Genomic DNA, 19,864 nt, shown 5'->3' with positions numbered 1-19,864 from the left:
AAACATTCTAGTCAGAGGATACAAACAGGATATAAACTTATAAAGATAGATAGAATGTAGCATATAGTATCAATGTAACTGACAATTGTTTCCTTTGCCTGGTGGCAACCATGGCTAATCTATTTCAAAATCCTTCCCTGCTGATCCTGATTTGCCGGAGAGTTCTTAACATAGGGCTCAAGAAACAGCTACTTTTGACCATTTTGGTTTGAGTAATGAAATCTGTTTGCCCCCTCAAATATATGATAGCTTAGTGGTAGGAGTGAGTGTAGTAGTAGATAAATTGGGAAAAGTAAAAAAATAAATAATAATGACTACCATATATTGAATATTCATTATGTGCATTCATATGTGCTAATTTAATTCTCACAACAAATATGTAAGGTAGGTATTCTTCTTTCTATTTTATATGTAAATGAACTGAGACAGAGGGTTAAGAACTATTTCCAAGTTCACTTAGCTAGAAAATGTTGCAGTTTGGGGTGCCTGGGTGGCTGTCATTTAAGTGACTGACTTCGGCTCAGGTCATGATCTCACAGTACATGGGTTCAACACCCACTTCGGGCTCTGTGCTGACAGCTTGGAGCCTGGAGCCTGCTTCAGATTCTGTGTCTCTCTCTCTCTCTCCCCTTCCCCTGCTCATGTTCTGTCTCTCTCTCAAAAATAAATAAACATTAAAAAAAAAGAAAGAAAAAGAAAATGTTGGAGTTAGAGTTTAAAACCAGGGCTTTTAAAATTTTAAAGCTATATTCTTAATCACTTTACAATATTGGATCTCTTTAAATAACAAGGAATTAAGCCAGCCTTTAATTTCATGTTAAATTTTTAAAAAGTCTATTCTGCATATAGAGGGAAGCTACTGAAAGCTTCTGAACAGAAGAATATCTTGATTGCATTTGTGCTCTAGGAACAAAACTCTGGTGGCAGGATTAACAATATTGGAAGTAAGGATACTGGAAATGGAATGATCAATTTATTGGGAGAAAAATGGGGATATGAATGGAAGGGAGGTAATAGAATCAAATTATAGCTTCAAAGTGAAAGTCCTAGGGCTTGGATGCATGGAAAGAGGGACATTTATGAAATTTTACATGTGGCAACTTGACGATTGATATGGGCAGGAAGGCAATAAATTAAGTTTGAGATATTGGTAGAATATAGAGAAGGGAATTTTTGGTCAGTTTGACTCTCTTTTTCTTTCTTTTCTTTCTTTCTTTCTTTCTTTCTTTCTTTCTTTCTTTCTTTCTTTTTCATTTGTATAAATAAGATTTAACATGGTTGGTTTTGTTCTTGTCAAAAAATAGTGGATACTGTGCTAATGAAACTCTAAATATCTTTAATCTACATCAAGAATGGGCACATTCCAGAGCTCCTGGGTGGGTCAGTTGGTTGAGCATCTGACTTCAGCTCAGGTCATGATCTCATGGTTTGTGAGTTCGAGCCCTGCTTCGGGCTTTGCGCTCACAGTCTGGAGCCTGCTTTGGATTCTCTACCTCCCTCTCTCTCTGCCCCTCCCTTGCTCTCACACTCTCTCTCAGAAATAAATAAACATTAAAAAGACTTAAAAAAATAATGAGCACATTCCTTAATAATATTAAAGAATACGTGTGTGTGTGTGTGTGTGAGAGAGAGAGAGAGAGAGAGAGGGAAGGAGAGGGAGAGAGAGAAGGAGAGAATAGAGTTGTAGGACCTAATTTAAAAGGGCTGTTTGATATTATCAGATAAATTCTCCAAATTTCTCATTAAATCACTTCTTTATAAGCAACAAGGTAGATTTATTATGTCGTTGTCATTCTTCCATGGTAGAGAGTCCTTGCCCAGTCAGAAATAAAATCAGTGCCAGGGCTCTCAGCAGTCTGACCTACTTAGCTAGAATTTTTATTGGGTTTGTAGCTGAATTCTGCTGAGAAGGTGTCGGAATGGTAGCTCCTGAGGCAGACAGACAGTAGAATGCTTAGTGTTGTTGGAAAGCCCAGTCAGTGCAGGTTCCTGAAGCTTGGTTCCTCTCTTTCTTTAACCATATTGGAATCCCTTGAATTCAGTAGAGCATGGCAAAGTGTGAAGGGTGTTTATGTTTTTATGCCAACTTTAAACAGCAATTACAGTTTATATTATCGTGATGCCCAGGAATTTACCGTTCTAAATAGTATTTCCATACAGCTGGTAGATAATGCATGGATTGTCCCATAGAAATTTACTCTAGTAAAGCAGTCAACACAGATGAGGAAACATTAAGGAGAGAGCAATCATATAGTAAAACCAAAAGCAGTATATAGACATGGAGATATCATTAGATTGTGAGGAAACAACACCCACTAATTCTTATACTGAACTTCAGGTGTGGTCATTAATAAACTTAATTTTTATATTACAAATGCTGGAATTCCTAATAACTAAACATTTTTTTATTAAAACAATTAAAATCGTTTATAATTCAGTGAGAATGAAAAGTAATTTGTCTTTCTTACAGACAGCTGTTAAGCAGCCAGTGGACCTTAGTGTAAATTACTTACAAAAAGTTTGTCATGTTCACAGAGACTTAGGGCTCCTAGTAAGGAACATGCTCACTGTTCTTAAGGAATTTAGAAAGTAAAAAGAGTCAAGGGAGATCTGTAATAACCATGAATGCTTTAAAAATTTTTTTTTAACGTTTATTCATTTTTGAGAGACAGAGTATGAGCGGGGAAGGGGTTAGAGAGAGAGGGAGACACAGAATCTGACACAGGCTCCAGGCTCTGAGCTGTCAGCACAGAGCCCGACGCGGGGCTTGAACTCACAGACTGCAGATCATGACCTCAGGCAGAGTTGGATGCTCAACCGAGTGAGCCACCCCGGTGCCCCTGCATGCTTTTGTGTCGAACAGTAATTAAAGGGAGTTGGAGACCTAGAGGCAAATTGCTTATGTAGAGGTGATGCAAATATTTATTAGAAAAAAAAAAATATCCCCTGAAAATTTCAGGTCCTGATCTCCATGCTGAAAGGATTCAAGAAAGGAGTTCGTCATCCACCTCCTAAAGGAGCAAGGTTTCAAAATTGATTAGTGTTCTTAGTGCTATTGAATTTCCATATGATATCAGCATAACTTTAACTGAGGTATCATTAGTTTAGAAAACGTAAGCAAATTAATGACTAAAGATTGAGTAAAATGTGGTTGCCAATAACTTTATGAACATCTGTCTTCAGAAGCACGTGATTATCGGTTCAAAATTTCAGGGAAAAAGTGACAAGCAATCGGGGTCTTGGCTGTAATTTTCATATTTGGGTTGGGAGCCAGCTTCCTCGGAAATCGGCTTGGTAGTTCCCTCTCCTTCCATGTCCTTGGCTCAAGGAGCAGTTGCTTGTCTCTGGAGTCCAGCTGTGAAGAATTTAAGGGAGCCCTCTCCAGGAGTGCCAGCCCCAGGAATGTTCTCCATGCACACTTCTCCCAGAAGCTTAATGTGGCAAAGCTCACCACAGGACCATCTTTTTATTTAGACTCTCCAACAAATGTAAAAATATTTGGCATGCTCTTTCCACCTTTGCTACTATTCATTTAGTCTTTGCCTCTGAAAAGTATTGCCAAGAGAAAAGTTTCCTGTGTTTATTTTATTTCTAGCATGACATCTTGCTTTGAAAACTTTGAGTATGTGTATAGGCCGAGAAAGAAAAAATTAGGCTCCACTTTTTCCCTCTTTGCATTAATACACAGTCTAAAGAGGAAATTCAAGATAAATAATGAAAGTCATAGCCTTATAAAATCTGTAGAGTATATATGCTCGCCTGATGATAGATACTTCATTGCACTTTCAAAGGTGCCCTGATGGCAAATAACCTTGGAGGGAACCTTGGTAAAACATTAAAAAGCAAAACAAACAAACAAACAAAACACTAAAACTCAAGTTTGAGTTCTTTATTCAGAAATTGGAAAGATTTGTATGCATTTTTTTTTAATTGTTGTTGGGGTAGACGGGGAGTAGCAAGAAGTGTTAGGGGCTTTTTGTTTGTTTTTAATTTTGGTACCCAAGATGTTATATTCAATCATAGATAACAAAAGAAAGAAATAGGTTCTGAGGTTGAATGCTCTTACAACGATGAAGGATCTGGATATCTTGATGTGGAGTAGAGGGATGATATTATCATGAGCGGACCTGTCCCTGGGGTTTGACATAGTAAGTATATCAGAAAGAGGCATTAGATAGAGAGAAATTTAAACTGGTCAGGAAAAGGCAATAAGAAGCCTTCCAGATACCACTTAGTTTGCCCCATGGTGACCAAGGAGCTCTACATAAAAGAAATGCTATGATCTCACTAATTGTAAAACCTACAGTTTTAGAAAACTAATGGATTTTAGTGAAAGAGAAATTCATAGCTGAAGAAAATGACAACCATGATAAGATACTGAAAAGTCAGTTTTTCTACAGCAGGTAGCATGGACTCTGTAATGAACTAAATACTGGGAAATTTAATTTGAATTTTCCAAACTGCGTGCCCAGATATGTCTGACTGAAACATATTTTCAGAAAGCTATAAAGCAACCATATTTCTTGACGAGGACTGATAGTCTGCTTACACAAAGAACTTTTATTATTATTTTTTAATCTGAAGGCTTCAAAGGATAATTATAGAATTCATTATCATATTACCATTTACCATTAGAATGAATTGGTGGTGGGAAAATGATTAATCTGAAAGTTCCATTGAGTCAAAAAGTTCATATTTTCTACTTTTAATCTAGGATTGTTGTGTTTTCTTTATTGTTTTAAAGTTAAAAGAAATTTAGTTATATTTATCATAGAATATGCCAATATTTACAGCATTTGATATTGTATTTCAAATGATGAAAATATTACCAAATTGTATTTGTTTTGAAAAATACTTGAAACAATAAAATTCCAAGACAGCAAAATGATTCTGCTCACTTTCTGGATATCAAATCTGTGACCATATGACCATACCGAAAGATTTTGTCAATACAGTAAGGAAAAAGAACAAAACGTAGCCTCAGAGAACTGATTAATTTAAAGGAGTAATGCCTGGTATTATCACAGAGAACCTGAGAAAGTACAAGACATGTTTGCCAAAAGAGTGCAGACCTAGAGAGGATTGTATGGGGCATGACACATGAAACCCAAATACCAGAAAGAAGATGTGGAGAAGGGGGTCCTGGATATAAACGCTAATTTTAGAAGGAGCAGGACAAGAACATTAAAGACAAGTATTGTCTACTTTGGAACTCTGTCTAGTTTGTGGTGTGCCTACGTTAACATTACAGGAGCCAGAATAGACTAGATGTCCCAGCCTTCATTACCCCCATCATGGCTCCGTGAAGAGATTCAAAAGAAAGACAGTAATCCCTGCCCTGTTTTAGCTGCTGAAGTCATTCCCTGAGCCCTTAAAACTGTCAGACGTGGCGCTGAACCCTTACTTCTCAATTTCATCTATCTTCCCACTAGTCTAATTATTGTGAATGATATCTCCCACCTGACCACCCACCCTGTTTTTTGTTTTTCGCTTTTTTTGTTTTTGTTTTTTTAGCAGAAGATACTGAGACTCTTGGTTTAATGACTTCAAGTTCAAACAAAAAATAATAGAACAACTGGGGTTTAAACCTCAAGCTATCTGACTGGGAGGTTCTTGCTGTGTCCCAGTGCCTTGAGACACAGGATCTATCAGAGAAATGTCTGGAGAACTTGATGCTGTTTGGTCTCCAGGCTCTGAGCACAGCCCAGAGCAGCAGACCTCTCTCTCTAGCTGGGGCAGGAATTGAACGAAAATTCCTGGGACTTCACTTCCTCTAGTCAGTCTCAGGCCCTTCTCTTCTGCTCTCTCTCATCAGACTCTAAGATGCAAATATCCTACTTCTGCTTCAAAAAGAGAAAATGGGAATTGGAAGGAGAACACAAGTCTTAAAGAGACAAGGCAATGAATGCCCATGGAAGTTTCTCCATTTCCTCAGCCTCTCACTCACTGCCTAGCTCCCGGCATCAAAGAGCAGGTAAGGAAAATCAGGGTTTGGAGGGACAGGGGCTCTTCACCCTCTGCTTTGTTCCGTATATCCCCAACTCGTCTTGAAATTCATTGTCTCTTTCTCTAGCTATGACATAGCCCTTTAAAGACAGATTTCTTGTTCTTGGAATTTGGCAGGGAAGAAGGCAAGACTTCATAACCAGGTGAATTAATTATTATATCCTGTAAGGATGTCTACACTGCAGTTCTAATTGTGGCGATTGCTACTTATAAAGTAAGGTGATTTTTTTTTTTAATTTTTTAAATCAAGCTCCTGAAAATCCTCAGGGCAAAGAAAGTTTATAAATGACAGTAATTGGAATGAAGCTACTTCTAAAACTTGTCTTAACACAGAAGGATTTTTCTTCTTCTAGAGCATCCAGTGCTTTACCCCAGATAGATAAGATAGTTAATCCTCTTTGCTCACTTACTACTCTTCTGCCCTGTCTATGAACACACTGACTAACCTTTCCCTGGGGCCTTGGCCCAAACCAAGTAGAGGCGGTGATGTGGAAGGATAAAAATTACTCAGACACTTGACGAAAGTTTCTAGCAGTTGGCAATACTCAGTCTGACCTTTATGTTGGATTTTGCCATCATTTTAATCACTTTACCATCACTTGCAGGAGAGAATGTGTCTTTAAAAGTGCCCTATTTAGGGATAGCTTCAGAGCCAGGGCTAAGTGTACATTCTCATTATTTTACATGTTGTCAAAGTAACCAATACAGTGAAATGACAGCATTTTGAAGAAGATAGGTTTGTGCAAAGCTCTTCGTTAATGTAGGAAGGCGTTATATTGCAATTATTTATATTTGTTATACAAATGTGTTAATCTTTTTTGGCATTTTTATGTATATGCAGTAATAAATAGAATATATGGGAGGTTATTGCATCCAAAATTTTACTTTTAATTCCCTATCACTATTGGTCAAAGCTTTTGTAAATGTCTGTTTTTTGCAAGAGTTTTCACCCAACAGTTTTTGGGGTATCTACTATAGTCTTCGTTTCTGTGTATTTGACTAATTATTTTACCATAGCTCCTTTGCAAAAGACTAATTCACACATAGCATGCTGAAAGAATGTTCAGTATACTTATCAATGGAAAGTAAGCTTAACTTTTTTTCTGTATGATGTCTAACACCCCCAAGGATAAAGCATTTGATTTTATATTATTACTGTTGTCATCCATTTTGTTTACTTTTTCATATTTATGTTTTACAAAATATCAACCCTACAGAAAGGTTGCAAAAAAAGGAACTTTCAATCAAACTTATTAATTAACTTTCAGCCACTTGGGAGTTAATTGTAGACACCATGAAAATCAGTCCAATACCTCACCATTTCTCTCCTAAAACAAGGACATCCTCCCATAAACTGCAATATAATTACCATAAGAAATTTTAACGTTGACCTGAAGCTTTCATCTAATAAACACAGTTAGTATTCAAATTTCCTAAGTTACCCCAACAAAATTCTCTATAACTATTTGTATACCTCCTTCCAGGATTCAATGAAGAATCATGCATTGCATTTAGTTATCAAATTTCTTTATGCCTTTTTAATCTAAAATAGTCCCCAGGTATTTTTTCTCTTATGGCATTAACACTTTTAAAGAGACCAGATCGTTGTTTTGCACAATATCCCTAAAATGACTATTTTCTCCTAAATAGATTCAGGTAGAATATATTTGGCAGGACAACAACAGTTGTGATGTGTCACCACAGAGATTCATATCAGGAAGTACACAATATCAGTGTATCCTAGTTTGGGAAATTAAGTTTGATTATTTAGTTAAGGTGGTGTCTGTTGCATTTCTTCATTGTACAGGCATGCTTTTCTTTTGTGGTTAATGAGTACTCTGCAAGGTGATATTGAGACTGTATGAATATTTTGCTCTCCAATGATCTTTCCCTCAATGGCTTTGGTATCCATTAATACATATTCCTTAGATAAAGTATTACCCTGGTACCAGCAAAATGATGATTTTTCCAATTTTATAATTTCCTCTACATTTGTTTGTTGTCATTTTTATGTAAAAAAGAACGTTTCATTCTCCCTCTCCCCAACACTTGAAATTATTATTTTTGGGTATCAGTATGAACTGATGGACTCCTTTTTTCCAGTGTATTGTGATTTATCCAACTCCTTATTTGTTATAATGCATGAGCTGTTCCAAATTTGACCAGTGGAAGCACTGCTAACCTCTGTTCTCCATTACAATTCTCCTATTCATTTAACCTATTTATTAGAAATAAGCTTTGAAGATAATTCAAAAATAATTTTTAGTCTATTTACTTGTAGCAATACTTCAACTCCCTTATCACATTTATTTTTACTTGTGAAAAAACTGTATAAAGTCTCAGCTTCAATGACATATGAAGAGTTTGGAAACTATCACTCCTATCTTCACAAGAAAAAAAGCTGAACAAACTGAAAATCAGTGATTTTTGGACACAGCAGCAAACTGAGGTCTCAGGTCAAGCTGCTATCCCCAAACCATGCAAATTCAGACAGTCACAACAAAGATCTGCCTAATTGGAACAGAAGTCATGGAAGCCATAAACTTATAGCAACAGTTAAATGGTAATTTTAGTTAATTGCTGGATGCTGAGTATGGACTAACATGAGAATGAGAAACTGCTAGGGCATATAGACTTAGGGGGAGTCCCACACTTTCATGGTGTTTGCCTCCAGGGACCTCACCATCCTCCTAGTAAAAATGCAAGAAAGATCTCCTGTGCCTCTGGCAGGGGAAGGGAAAAGGTAAAATTTTAAAACTTACTGAGGGGCGCCTGGGTGGCTTAGTTTGTTGAGTGTCTGACTTCTGCTCAGGTCACGATCTCACAGTCTGTGGGTTCGAGCCCCACATCAGGCTCTGTACACATCAGGCTGACAGCTCAGAGCCTGGAGCCTGCTTCAGACATAGGTCTCCCTGTTTCTCTGCTCTTCCCCTGCTAGTGCTCTGTCTCTCAAAAAATAAGTGTAAGTAAGTAAGTAAGTAAATAAGTAAATAAGTAAATAAGTAAATAAATAAATAAATAAATAAATAAATAAATAAAACTTACTGAGATCATTCACCACAACGAAGACCTCTTCTCCAGGGTATAAGACTTTACCAGAGCCTTAACCCCCTGGAGGAAGGGCATATATACAATTGTGGTGCCATCTTGTTTTACCTAAGAGGGCGAGTAAAGCTAAGAAATATTGGTGAAGGTTACAGCCCAGTGACATAGGCTCACTAAAAGACAGATTTTCTTGTAAGATTATAGAATGTTCCTCTTCCCTCCCCCCCATTTTATTCTCCCTCCCCTGACACACAGCAATAAGGCTCCAGTATAATAACAGTTAGTTAAAGCTGAAAGGGCTGCAAAACAGACTATCGCTGAGGAGGTGTTCTTAGGGAAGCTCAAAGTGATAGGGAAGACAAAAACAAAAGCAAGGAAGGTATTTGAAGCTATAGTATGTAGAGGCTAGTATGTAGAGGCTATACAAAATATTGAACACAGCCCAGTTTCTAGATAAATTAACATAAAACTTCACACTAAAGACCTGTTTACCTCAGTTCATATTACGTAATACATTATGTATGTTTAACATTCAACAGAAAGTATAAGGCATGCTAAATGGAAAAATATATATATAAACAGTGTCCTCTATTAATGAAGACATTTTTTGCCTTTACCTGAATTAAGACGAGATAGCCCAGAAAACTCCTGCTATGTTTGCGTTGTGAAATTGCATTGCGAATTGCAATATCTGAAATTGCATTGTGAATTGGAATATCTGATTTTTGTCTTAAAAAGTCAATATGGTGACTCATTTACCATAAAGAGAAACTTATTGATTTAGTACTAGATCAAATAATATGTACAATTAAAGAAGTGCAATTGAAGAGTACAATTAAATCAACAGACAAAAACAAACAAACAAAACCCACAAACCTGCCTATTTTCCTTAGGAACAGAGAAACCAAAGTGAAATATTTGCATTAAAGAGACCTGCTGTTTTTATGGTCACATCTGCTAACCAGTCTGTATCCTTGGCTCACAGAGATCCCCATGACTGCTGAAAAAAGTGATTCTTTCAGAAACATTTCCCCTTCATGTACCCTAGCATATTTGAGCAGTCTGTGTTCCCAAAACTCGTGGTTGAAAAACACTCAACCTCATGCCTACGTTTCCTGAAAAGAAGATCAGTCCAGAGGTGATTCAGTAACACATGAAGCTTCCTCTCCAGACATAAATATGAAATACAAATCAGAAAACACTGGCATAAAAATGACAGAAACCTCATCACATTGAGTTGGGAAGTCAATCTTATTATTAGTTAACAGAAGTGGAGTGTTCTTTGGCATTCAGTGGTACCAACAAAGGGCTACGTGCTGTAGAGAACACAGAATTAGACAAAGTTCTTGTCCAGGGGGCTCATAATCAAATTAGACAAACCAGACACCAACACAGTCCAGCAGTCTGGAGTGGGGAAAGTTGGGTTTATACAGGGAACCTAAGGTTACTCTGTCCATTAGCTACTCAGTTTGCCTCCAACCTTGCTCTCTTGTGTTTCTCCCAAACACAAGAGAAAATCTTAACATTCTTTCTCACGATTTTCCTTTCAACATCACCTAGGAAGTCTCTTTTGCAAGAAAGGACAGTTGGGTTTTCATTGCCATGTGACAGGATCTAGGATAAATTCCTTCTGGAGAAGGAAGGGTAAAACTGTGAGGCCAGAGTCACTAGAAAGAGAAGTAAAGTTATGTAGGAGACCATTCCTTATGGAGGCCACATTTCTGCTGAGACTGCAATACACATTCAGCCATTTTGTGATGGGTATATTCTTACCTTTAGTCTGTCACCAGCAGCGAAGGTTGCACAAGCAACCTTGACAAGTGAGTAAACCTGCTTAGCACCAGGAAGTCTGGCTTTGAATTGTCAGGGTTTTTTTTTTTTTTTTTTTTTTTTTACATTAGATCTCTGGGTATACCAGTTAGCCATCAGTTGGAAAACTTTGGACTCATGATATTTTCAATATGGGAATGACCCTGTTCACATGAGGTCTGGATTTAAAAAGCAATAACATACATGTGAAAACTCAGGTCAAGTTTGGGCTAGATGATTTCCAATGTCCTCCACTAGCATTTATACTTACCTTCCTCACAGAACTTAGCCTTGTGTTGTGATCAGTACCTTTTTGCCTATAAACACCCCTCCAGTATCTATACAGTACTTGACACATAGTTAGGTTCAATAAAAATTTGCAAATTAATAAATGCCATAAAGGATGTAAACCAGCTCTAATTTTGAAATCCCAAGGAAAACTCAAGTATGACAACTTGCAAAAATCTTCACATACTCTCCAAACCCCACTAAAGTTTTTTTTAACAGTCTAGGGGCCCTATAATTATATTTAAGCATATATAATGATTTCCATGGTTGATTAGTTAGAATCACAAGAGTGGCCCCTCCCAAACCTTCATGTACTCCATAGTTTTATGTATATATCATAAAGTATACATTACACATACAGAATTACATCACCCTTTTATTTTGTGCACATAGCACTACTAATATAAGTTGAACTCAGAATAGTAATATAACTGTTTTAAGGAAAACTTTTGTGAATTTAAAAGCCATGTGGTTTAAATAATAGTTTTGCTTCTTTAAAGTTTCTTGAAGACCTTGTAGATTTTTTTCTCTTTTTTTAAAAATTTATTTATTTAAAGTCATGTTAGTTAACATACAGTATAGTATTGGTTTTAGGAGTAGAACTCAGTGATTCATCACTTATATAGAGAAAGTAAGTTTCAAAAGTCATTGTGCACGTATAGTATGTTACACACTAGCTTCCAGCAAGAGCAATGGATTTATATCCAGACTGTCTTGGGGGTCCATCAGCTGGTGACAGAAGACCAGAAGAGGTATGCCCCAACTAGCATGTAGACATATTAGTCTTATAACTAAGCTAAACCCAACATTGCTGAAACCAGAATGAATTAAAGGACCTGCCACATATATGTGGGTTATCTCTCCTCCATGTAAAACAGGGTTTGGGAAAAGTTTGGTTTTCTGAAAAAAGATTTTAAATTGCAAGAATGAAAGTATTTCTTTGGTCCTCTGATAGGCTGAGAAGGTTGAGTTTTTGATTTAATCTTAAACCAGTTTCTCATCTCTAACATTATGGGGAAATGCCATCTTGGTCTGGGTGGAGGACACTTTTTAGAGATTTTACATTAATGAGCAAGCAGATTGATCTTTTCCAGGTGCAAGATCTCCATACTTGGGTGTATCTGTTTTCTCAGATTTGAAATAATCTCCATGCATTCCATTTCAGTGGTATAGAGAATCATATATTTCACGGAAGTACTCTTTTCCAGGAAATAAAAATCTATCAAAGAATCATATAACTGGAACTTGATTTTAGAGGTTAATTTATCTAATCTACACATTTTACAAATTAGAAAACTATGGTTCTTAAAGTTGAAGTGACTTACTCAAAGTCATAGGCTCCTGAGTGGTGATCCTGGCCAAAAACCTAGTTCTTCTGAATCCAGTGCTATGTTCTTTTCTTTTAAAAAAGTATTGTTTTCCAAAGTTTTTATTTTTGTGATAATTATAGATTCACATTTATTCATAAAAATTATACAAGGAGAGCTCATGTACCCTTTATTCAGTTTTCCCCAATGGTGACATCTTGAAAAATTATAGTATGATATCACAACCAGGATATTGAAATTGCTACAATCAAGATATGGACCATTTACATTATAACAGATTCTTCACGTTGCTTTTTTTAAGTTACATCCACTTTTCTCTAATCCTCATCCCCTCCCTTAATCCATGACAGTTAATTTGTTCTTCATTTCTATAGATTTGTTATTTCAAGAATGTTATATGAATCATACAGTATGTAGACTTTTGAGGCTGATTTTTTTTCACTTAGCATAATTCTCTGGAGATTCATCAAGGTTTTTCTGTGTATCAATACTGTGTTCCATTCCCCACCCCCTGAGTATTCCATGATATAATTATACCACTGAGTTTATTTAGCCATTCATCTATTGAAGAACATCTAGGCTACTTAGTTTTTGGTTAATACAAGTCTGCTGTAAACATTCATATAGAACATTTGTCATTTTGTGTGAACATAAGTCATTATTTTTCTGGATAAATAAATGCCCAAGAGTGCAACTGCTGGATTGTATGGTAGGTATGTTTTAGTTTTAGAAGAAACTGCCAAACTGTTTTCATTGTGACTGTACCATCTTATATGCCTACCAGCAATATATGAGGAATCTGATTTCTCTGTTTCCTTGACAAAATTTGGTGTTGGCACTGTTCTTTTAGTCTTTCTAATAGGTGTGTAGTGATATCTTATTGTGGCTTTAATTTGCATTTTCCTAAAGACTAATGATGTTGAATATTTTTATGTGCTCATTTCCCATCTCCACATCTTCAGCAAGTGTGTCTTTACCTCCTTTTCCCATGTTGTTTTTTTTAATTGTTGAGTTTTGAAGTTCTTTATATACTGTGCATACTAGTCCTTTATCAGATATGTGATTTGCAAATATTTTCTCCTATTCTGTAGCTTGTCCTTTCTTTCTCTTCACAAGATCTTTCGCAGAACAAAAGTTGGCTTTGATGAGGTTCAATTTATTGCGTTTTCTTTTTATAAACTATGATTTTGGTGTGAGGTGTAAGAACTGTATTAAATATTCAGAAACTTACATATTTAATTTTTTTGTGTGTGTGGTAAGAACACTTAAGATTTATTCTGTTGGCACATTTCAATTATGAAATACAGTATAATTAATAATACCTATCATGGTATACATTAGGTCACCAGAACATATTCATCTTTCGTACTGAAATTTTGTATCTTTTGACTAACATCTCCCTTCTACCTTCATCCTCCAGGCCCTGGAAAACACCATTCTACTCTCTACCTTCAAGAGTTCAAATTTTTTAATTTTTAGATTCCACATGTAAGTGAAATCACGCATATTTGTCTGCCTGGCTTATTTCACTTAACATAGTGCCTTCCAGGCTCATGCACAAATAGTAGGATTTTCTTCTTTTTTAAGGCTGAATAATATTACATACATATACTACATTTTCTTTATCCATTTATCCATTTACAAACACAGGTTGTTTCTCTCTTGTCTATTGTGAATAGTGCTGCAATAAACATGGGAATGCAGATATCTCTTTGAGATTCTGATTTCATTTCTTCTGGATATATACCCAGAGTAGGATTATTGAATAATAAGGTAGCTCTATTTTTAATTTTTTGAATAACCTCTATACAGTTTTCTATAATTGCTATATCAGTTTTGATCCATCACTGTACCATATTTCCCCTTTCTCCACATCCTTGCTAACACTTGTTTATTTTTTATTTTAATAATTACCATCTTAACGGGTACGAAGTGATATGTCATTGTGGTTTTGATTGACATTTCCCTGATAATTAGTGATACTGAGCACCTTTTTGTATACCAGGTGGCTGTTTGTGTTTTCTTTTGAGAAATGTCTATTCAGGTCCTTTGCCCATATTTTAATCAGGCTATCTTTTATTTTATTTTTGATTGAGTTGTAGGAGTTTTTAAATACATTTTAGATATCAATCTCTTATTAGATGTTTGATTTGCAGATATTTTTTTCCATTCTATTGGTCGCTTTATCATTCCATTGATTGTTTCCTTTTTCTGTACAGAAGATTTTTAGTTAGATGCAATCCCAGTTGTCTGTTTTTGTTTTTGTTGCTTGTGCTTTTGGGGGCATATCTGAATCATTGCATAGACTGATGTCGAAAAACTTTTCTACTTGTTTTCTTCTAGTAGTTCTAAAGTATCAGGTCTTAAATTTAAATCTTGAATCCATTTTAAATTGATTTTTTGTATAAGGTGTAAGATAGGAGTCCAGTTTCATTGTTCTGCAGGTAGATATCCAGTTTTCCCAACATTTATTGATGGGATTATCCTTTTCCTTTTGGTGTTCTTGGCACTGTTGTTGAAGATCACTTGACCATATATATTTGGATCTATTTCTACCTTGTTTATTCTGTTCCATTGGTTAATATATCTTTTTCTAGGCAGTACTGTACTGTTTTGATTACTGTAGCTTTGTAATATATTTTAAAATCAGAAAGTATGATGCCCCAGCATTGATCTTTTTGTGTTAGATTGCTTTGGCTATTTGGGGTAATTTATAGTTACATATAAATCTTAGGATTTTTTTCTATTACTGTGAAAAATGCTGTTGGACTTTTTTTTTAATTTTCATTTATTTTTTGAGAGAGAGAGAGTGCAAGCAGAGGAGGGGCAGAGAGAGAGAGAGAGAGAGAGAGGGAGACAGAGGATCTGAAGCAGGCTCTGTGCTGTCAGGGCAGAGCCTGATGTAGGGCTTGAACTCATGAACCATGAGATCATGATCTGAGCTGAAGTTGGACATTTAACCAACTGAGCTACCCAGGCATCCTGCTGTTGGACTTTTGATAGAGATTATATTGTATCTGTAGATTACTTTGGGTAGTATGGATAGTTTAATAATATTAATTCTTCCAACTCATGAACAAAGGATATTTTCCCATTTCTTTGTATCTTCAATTTCTTTCATCAACATTTTACAATTTTTAGTGTACATATTTATTACCTCTTTAGTTAAATTTATTCCTAAGTATGTTATTATTTTTTTGGTACTATTGTAAATGAGATTGTTTTCTTAACTTGGTTTTTAGATAGTTCATTGCTAGTGTATACAAATGCAATTGATTTTTGTATGCTGATTTTATATCCTGCAACTTTACTGAATTTGTTTATTAGTTCTAATAGCTTTTTGGTCAGGTCCAGGGTTTTCTATATATAGGGTCATGTCATCTGCAAACAGAGACATTTTTACTTTCTTTCTTTCCAATTTGTATGCCTTTTATTTCTTTTTGTTGTCTAACTTCTTAGATCAGGACTTCTAGTACTATGTTGAAAAGAGAGTGAGCACCATTGTCTTGTTCCTGATCTTAGAGGAAGAAAAAAAGCTTTCAACTTTTCCTCACTAAATGAGATGTTAGCTGTAGGATTGATATATATGGCCTTTATTATTCTACCTATACTTAATTTGTTGAGAGTTTTTATCATGAAAGAATTTTAAATTTTGTCAAATTCTTTTCTGCATTTATTGAGATAATTATATAATTATTATCCTTTTTTCAGTTAACACATTGGTTGATTCGCATATGTTAAAATATTCTTGTATTCCAGGGGCAAATCCTACTAGATCATGCTGTATGATTCTCTCAATGTGCTGTTGAATTTGGTTTGCTAGTACTTTGAGGAGATTTTTGCAGTTGTGTTCATCAAGAATATTAGCCTGTGGTTTTCATTTGTTGTAGTGTCCTTGTCTGGGTTTGGTAGCAGGGTAATACTGCCTCACAAAATGTGTTTGGAAGTATTCCCTCTTCTTCAATATTTGGAAGAGTTTGAAATGGGTTGATGTTAATTCTTCTTTAAATGCTTGGTAAAATTCACCAGTGAAACCATCTGGTCCTGGGCTTCTTTTTGGGAGGTTTTGATTATTGATTCAATATTCAGTATTCTGTTCAGATATTCTATTTGTTCATGATTTAATCCTGGTAGGTTGTGTGTTTCTAGTAATTTATCTACTTCTTCTAGGTTACCTTATTTGTTGATAGTAGTCTCAAAATTCTTTTTATTTCTATTGTGTCAGTTGTAATGTCTTCTCTTTCATTTATAATTTTATTTACTTGAGTCACCTCTTTTATTTTCTTATTCATTCTAGCTAAAGGTTTGCAAATTTTGTTTATATTTTTAAAAGCCATCTTAGTTTCATTGATCTTTTCTATAATTTTTCTAGTCTCTATTTCATTTTTCTGCTCTAGTCTTTATTACTTCCTTCCTCTGCTAATGTTAGTTTTTCTTTTTTTAGTTCTATAAAGTGGAAAGTTAGGTGTTTTATTTGAGATCTTTCTTTTTTCTTAAAGTAGGCCTTTATCAGTATAAACTTACCTCTTAGAACTCCTTTTGCTGCATCCCCTAAGTTTTGGCATGTTGTGTTTCTACTTTCATTTGTCTCAGGTAGTTTTTTGTTCCTTTTTTGGTTTCTTTTTTGACTTATTGGTTGTTCAGGAGTATGTTAATTTCCACACATTTGTGAAATTTTAATTTTCTCCCATTACTTCTTTCTAGTTCCCTACATTGTGACCAGGAAACTACTTGACATAATTTCAGTTTTCTTTAATTTGTTAAGACTTATTTCTTGGCCTAACATGTCTATTCTAAAGAAAATATGTGCTTGAGAAGGATGTATTTTCTGTTGCTATTGGATGAAATATTCTGTATATGTCTGTTAGGGTAATTTCATCTATAGTGTTATTCAAATCCTGTTTCCTCACTGATTATCTGTCTGGATGTTCTATCCATTTTTAAAAGTGAAGTATTAAAGTCCCCTATTTTATTTATTTCTGTCTATTTCTCTCTTTAGTTCTGTTGATATTTGCTTTATATATTTAGGTGCTCCAATATCATGTGCATCTATATTTATAATTGTCATATCCTCTTTTTTTTAATATGAAATTTATTTTCTAATTGGTTTCCATACAACACCGAGTGCTTATCTCAACAGGTGCCCTCCTAAATGCCCATCACCCACCCTACCCAACCTCCCCACCCTCCAACCCCCCATAAACCCTCAGTTTATTCTCAGTTTTTAGGAGTCTCTTATGGTTTGGCTCTCTCCCTCTCTAACTTTTTTCCCCTTCCCCTCCCCCATGGTCTGCTCTTAAGTTTCTCAGGATCCACACAAGAGTGAAAACATATGGTATCGTCTTTCTCTGTATGACTTATTTCACTTAACATAACACTCTCCAGTTCCATCCACGTTGCTACAAAAGGCCATACTTCATTCTTTCTCATTGCCAAGTAGTATTCCATTGTGTATATAAACCACAATGTCTTTATCCATTCGTCAGTTGATGGACATTTAGGCTTCTTCCATAATTTGGCTATTGTTGAAAGTGCTGCTATAAACATTGGGGTACAAGTGCCCCTATGCATCAGCACTCCTGTATCCCTTGAGTAAATTCCTAGAAGTGCTATTGCTGGGTCATAGGGTAGATCTATTTTTAATTTTTTGAGGAACCTCCACACTGTTTTCCAGAGTGGCTGCACCAGTTTGCCTTCCCACCAACAGTGCAAGAGGGTTCCCGTTTCTCCACATCCTCTCCAGCATCTATAGTCTCCTGATTTGTTCATTTTAGCCACTCTGACTGGCGTGAGGTGGTATCTCAGTGTGGTTTTGATTTGCATCTCCCTGATGAGGAGTGACATTGAGTGAACATCTTTTCATGTGCCTGTTGCCCGTCTGGATGTCTTCTTTAGAGAAGTGTCTATTCATGTCATATCCTCTTGATGAAATTGAGTCTTTATTATTATATAATGACCTACTTTGTCTCTTATGACAGTTTTTGACTTAAAATATATTTTGTCTGATGTAAGTATAGCTACTCCTGTTCTCTTTTAATTATCATTTCCATGTAATAGCTTTTGAAACCCCATAATTCTCATTCTTTATGTGACCTTAGAGTTAAAGTAAGCTTTTTATATGTGGTATATAAAAGGGTCCTTTTTCTTTTAAATCCTTTCAGCCATTCCATGTCTTTTGATGGGAGATTTCAATTCATTTACATTGAAATTAATTCCTGATAGATAAACTTACTATTGATGTTTTGTTTAGTATTTCCTATTTTGTTGTTCCTGTTTTCCTTCTTCCTCTCTTGCAGTCTTCCTCTGTGATTATGATTTTTTGTAGTCATATTCTTTGATTCTTTACTCTCATTTTTTGTGTATCTACTACTTTTCTCTTTGTTCTTACCATGAGGCTTATAAAAAAACAGTTATAACAGTCTATTTTAAGCTGATGACTTCATTCACATATAAAAACTACACTTTTACTCCTTCCTTCCTGCATTTCATGTTATTCATATCATTATCTATCTTTTTATATCCATTAATAAATATTGTAGATATAGTTATTTTTAATACATTTATGTTTTTATGTTGCTGATTAGCAGCCATTAATTTGCTTTTAAAATTTCTTGTAAGGCAGGTATAGTGGTGATGAACTCCCTCAAGAGGCAGGCTCTTTATTGATTTTCACATCCTGGTTGCTATAATTTTTCCTGCTCCTAGCTGCCCCTAGACTATTCAGACATGTTGAGCCAATCCCTTCTGTGTCTGGAGTAAGGTGAGAGATAAGTGAGTCTCTTGGATAGCATCCTGCATGGCTGGGAAATCCAAATGCTCATTACATTCTCACTTTCCCCTGTGGAAGAGATTGCAACCAAGAAGGTCTCTCTTGGTGCTGAGCTGTGCCACCTTAGGGGAGGGGTTACATGGGTAAAGTGAAACTAATCTTCTTACCTTTGTCAATGCATCTTGGAGTTTTTGGTCTAGTAGAGTGCTGAGACCTCTCTACTAGACTCCCAGGATTCCACAAAGGTATTCTAATCTGTGGTTAGTTATTACAATCAGTTTTTCTGGTTGGGGGGAGATGGAGATGATGGCTGAAAAGTCCTATTCTGCCATCTTGTGATATCACTTTACAAATTTGGAAAATGTTACCATTATTTCTTCAATGCTATTCAGTCTTGCTCTCTTTTTCCTCTCCTTGGAGTATCCTGATGATACAAATGTTAGATCCTTTGTTATTGTCCCACAGGTTTAAAAGGGTATGCACCTTTTCTTTTTAGTTTACATTTTCTGTGTTGTCCATAATTGGTGAATTCTATTGGTGAGTCCCCAAGTTACCTGATTTTATCCTCTGGACATTTTCATATTATGTTCTGAGATTCTGGATCTTATTATACTTTCTG

The 19,864-nt window shown here is 35.6% G+C and overlaps 1 long non-coding RNA gene across 1 annotated transcript in view; it reads left to right on the top strand.

Annotated features, from left to right (window-relative positions):
* Positions 1 to 19,864, top strand: part of LOC132683795 (uncharacterized) — a 252,787-nt gene that overhangs the window by 100,493 nt on the left and 132,430 nt on the right. The window contains exon 3 of the long non-coding RNA XR_009612384.2: positions 5,816 to 5,974. This is a non-coding gene — a long non-coding RNA (uncharacterized LOC132683795). The remainder of the gene's footprint in view (positions 1 to 5,815; positions 5,975 to 19,864) is intronic.

This window comes from Panthera onca, chromosome C2 (assembly GCF_046562875.1).
Source record: "Panthera onca isolate mPanOnc1 chromosome C2, mPanOnc1 haplotype 2, whole genome shotgun sequence".
Taxonomy (NCBI): domain Eukaryota; kingdom Metazoa; phylum Chordata; class Mammalia; order Carnivora; family Felidae; genus Panthera; species Panthera onca.
The sequence above is the reverse complement of the archived record's forward strand: the minus strand, read 5'-3'. Positions and strand labels throughout refer to the sequence as shown.